General features: G+C 39.0%; 1 pseudogene; it reads left to right on the forward strand.

Annotated features, from left to right (window-relative positions):
* The first annotated feature begins 3,995 nt into the window (after positions 1 to 3,995).
* LOC120593416 (uncharacterized) lies at positions 3,996 to 4,114 on the forward strand (annotated as a pseudogene).
* The last annotated feature ends 457 nt before the right edge of the window (positions 4,115 to 4,571 follow it).

The raw sequence follows: 4,571 nt of genomic DNA on the forward strand, positions 1-4,571 counted from the left end.
CGGTCTCCACCAATGTCCTTGTACCTCTCACAGACTCTTTCACCACCTTGGGATCCACCAAGGCCACTGACTTTTCTACTCAATCCATCACCAACATAGTTGTTCAAGTAATACCTGCCACATCTCCTCTAAGCATGCACATTCAACTCCAGTGACAACCACCACCTTTTCACCCGTTTCTATCATTTATACTCCAGACTCTTGTCAACTCACCACATATTAGCTATAATTCATTCCCTCTTCTTCAGTTTTAATTATTTCTACTCTAGCCTTACCTCCTTTTGTTTAGTGTCCATTATTTCTTTCCCAATCAGAAACACGCCTTTGCAAATATCTCCCTACCATGAGTTAATGATAACCCATCACTTCCACCTACAGCAAACTCACCTCAACTCTGTTGACAGCCATTTCAGTTTGTCAGATACTCTCACTTCTGTGCCAAGTAGAATCAGCTCTATTTCACCTGTGACACCTGTGACACCACTGCATCTTCGATGTCTTGAGCCCTGGTCCAAGGATTGCAAACTACTTTTCGTGAGCTAAGTCTCACTTGTTATCTATTTTTCCAAATACAGTGTTGTTGGAACACAGTCACACCTATGCATTTGTGTCTATAGCCACTTTACAGTTATTTTGCACAGTTGTGACAGAGACCGTGTGACCCAAATAGCTTAGCAAATTTAATCTGACCCTTTACAAAAAAGTTTGCCAACCTTTGTTCTAGTCTTAGACCAAAATGATATTTTCCTACTCTGGCACTTGCTTTGAATAAAACCACCTCTGCACTTGCCATCAGCGCTTGTGTTGGATATGATCTGTACACTCGGTTCTGAGCCTCTCAGCTATTCCAGCGACTGACACCGTTCTTGTATCAGTGTAACCACTTCCGATCTAAAGACAAGCATTGCTGCGGAAGCCACCACCTCCACTGCCTCTGCTGTATTAGATCCTTTCACCTTGTTCTGAGTCCACGCTCTCTTGACCCTGGGGCCAGCCTCCTCCACGTGGGTCAGGTTCTTCCAGATCTGTTCTGAGCACACTCACCTCGATTTTGTTAATCACCACGATTGTGTTAGATCATGTCACCTCTGCCCCCAGCCATGGCCACTGCCTCACCCATGAGTAAATCTGATTCAATCTTCTCTTCTTCCAGACTCCCCTTCCACCCAGTGACTACATCACGAGAGTATCAGATCTTAGCACTTTTATCTATTCGGGTGACAACTTCTGAGATCGAATAGATCCTCTGCTTCTGCATGAATCATGGTCACACTTCTTTAATCTTCTGCCTCCACGATCACCACTGGATATATTCTACCTTCTCTTCTCTAAGACACTCACCTCTATTCTGGGGACCATGGCCTCTGGTGAATCCCTTTCTACTATCCCTCCCACCACAATATCTCTCCTCCAACCACCACTGCCATTGGTGTGTTAGATTCAACCTTTCTGCTCTAAATATACCTCTCTTCCTTTTAATTATCCCCCTTACAAATTCAGCATATTGTGTGACCTTTTTCCTAGGCACCAGGACCACTGGAAGCAGACCAACTTCCCGCATCTCTATCACCACTGGAATGGAGTCTGTAACCATTGCTACCAACAAAACCATCCCTGTAATAGCCCCGAATTCCTCTGGCCCAGCTCCATTCACTATGGGAACATCGTCTACCACCTCTGTCCCAGATCTGTTCTGAGCACACTCACCTCGACTTTGTTAATCACCACGATTGTGTTAGATCATCCCAGGTACCAGGACCAACAAGAAGCGATCTGCCCTTCAACTGACCTCTTCTCCTGGAACCAGCACCAACTTTCATAAAACAGGGCCAGTCCCCACGGGCATACCGTATTTAGTGAGAGCCACATGCCAACACATGTGACTAAATCAAGTGTACATTTGCAGCCTTGGTCAGTTGGGCTGTTAGTGGGACTGAGTTTTTGCCTGGTGAGTATAAAGATAAGTGAATAGAGGAGCTTGCCAAGAAGGTAGAGGATGAATGAGAGTAGAATTTATGTTAAGAGTGCTCTGAGTATCCCAGAAATAGAGAGGAGAATAGGTTCCTTCACTAGGAAGAATAGAATCACTTATCATGTTGCAAAGACCAGGGAGAATGACTGAGTCAGAGCATGTGTTTGAAGTAAAGTAGAAAAAGAAAAATGAAAAGATGAAGTTATGGGTCAAAGGAAAATAAAATAATGTAAATGGGGGGAGAAACAGAAAGAAGGTATTTAAAGAAAATCATGTCTCTTATTAAAACAAAATCTAGAAGTTAGAATATTCTTTGCACTGGAAGAAGAATCTCCAAGGACTGAGGCATCTTAGGCCCTCAGACTGTTCACTTATTTCCATCACAAATTTTAGTGCTATGTATTCTTGAGTACTTCTTCCTTTCTGGTCTTTTGTACAGATAGAGATGAAGGGTCTGGTCTTGGTTCTCCACAGCTCAGCTGATAAACTAGAATCATCAAAACATTTCACCAAATCTGAGAGAGAAGGATAGTGAAATAAACATAAAACAGGAAACAACAATGTTCAGCCTTCCGAAGCACAGGTTTTGGATTGTCTTACATCAAACATATTTCTGGTGCTCATAAGCACTCTACCTGTGTCTTGTTTAAATATCAATTAATGTTAGTTCTTATTATCTATTGACTTTGAACAAAAAATTATCAAGTAATTTAGGAATTAATTCCTGGAGGAAGGGTCTTTATTTTGCAGCCTATCCACAGAGGTAGGCCGAGAACTCTGAAATAAAGAATCCTAGTAAATGGACTATGTTATACTAACCCTTTTTGACTGCATTGTGTTTTTCAATTGTTTACCCACTTTTACTGGTGGTATACTGGTCATTGTTTTAAAACCAGTTCTCAGAGGAAAAAAGATGTGATTTGTAGTATTTTCCAATTTCAGTGGTGTAAATACTACCACCACAATATATTTTAAGCTATCAACATGACTTAAGTGAATTCAGAGTTGGGAAGATATAGAGACTCTTGCAAGATTGTATGACCTAGTTCCAGGACACCACTGATTTATATTCTATATTATTCTTCAAATGTGAGCTTAGCAACAGGAATTATAAGAAAAACAGGAAAAAATGTAAATAAAATTTTAAATCATAATAAGAAAAACATGTATTCGAAGAAAGATCAAGACCAGTGAGCTAGAGGATATTATGCTAAGTGAAATAAGTCAGGCAGAGAAAGACAAATACCATATGATTTCACTTATATGAGGAATCCAAAAAAACAAAATAAATGAACAAACAAAACAAGATACAAACTAAAAAAAATGACCAAAGAGCAGAGATGCAATGGGAGGTTATAGGGTAGCCATTCCACATAGAATATGGAATTGCATAGTCCTCCCTCACTCCTTGGAGATTCTTCTTCCAGTGCAAAACATATTCTAAGTTCTAGATTTTGTTTTAATAAGAGACATGATTTTCTTTAAATACCTTCTTTCTGTTTCTCCTCTGTTTACATTATTTTTCCCCCTTTGGCCTTCAACTTCATCTTTTTCCTTCTGTTTCTCTACTTTACATGCTCTTTCAGTTTTCCCTGTAATTTTTTTGAGTGCTTTTTATGTATCAAGTTCTGTCCTAGGAGCCTTTAAATACATCATCATTTAATCACCAAAAAATCATATGAGGAGAACCTCGAGGTAGGTAAAGATATTTAAGCAAGACACAAAAAGTACTAACCAGAAAAGAAAAGTTTGATGATTCGAACTTCACTAAAGTTCAGTATCAGAAGATATTTTTAAGAGAATGAAAAACCAAAGACAGGGTCAGATATTGCAATATACATATCTGACAAAGGACTCATATCCAGAATATAGAAAGAACTACAAATCAATAAGAGATAATGCAATTTAAAAATGGGCAAGAGATTTGATAAATAGTTAAAGGAGAATATCAAAATGATCAACGAACATTTTAAAAGGTGCTAAATATTATTGTTTATCAGGGAAACAAAAAATTAAAACCACAATCTACGGCCATGCCACACTGAACAAGCCTGATCCTGTCTGATCTCGGAAGCTAAGCAAGGTCGGGCCTGGTTAGTACTTGGATAGGAAACCACCTAGGAAGACCAGATGCTGCAGGCATAAAATAATAATAATAATAATAATAATAATAAGAAGAAGAAGAAGAAGAAGAAGAAGGGATGTAAGCTGACAAGGTCCTTTCAGTCTGTGAGGTCAACCAAGGGTTGCTTCACCTAAAAAAAAATATTTAAAAAAATTAAAACCACAATGAGATGCCACTACATACACACCACAATGACTAGAATTTAAATGACTGATGATATCAAGTACTGGCAAGGATGTAGAAGAACTGGAATCCTCATTCCCTTTTTTAAATTCTTTTTTTTAAAAAAATTAGTGTCGAGTACACAGTACATTGGTTAGACATATATAATTTATAAAATGATCCCCCTAATTGCTCCTTCTCTCCTCTGGTTTTCCACCTAACCAATATATTAATGCTAACTGCATTCCCTATGCCGTGCTTTCCAACTAATTTGTATTTCTTTAACCCTTCCCCGCTTTCTCCCAGCCCCCT

This window comes from Pteropus medius, unplaced genomic scaffold, assembly GCF_902729225.1.
Source record: "Pteropus medius unplaced genomic scaffold, Ma_sr-lr_union100, whole genome shotgun sequence".
Taxonomy (NCBI): Eukaryota; Metazoa; Chordata; class Mammalia; order Chiroptera; family Pteropodidae; genus Pteropus; species Pteropus medius.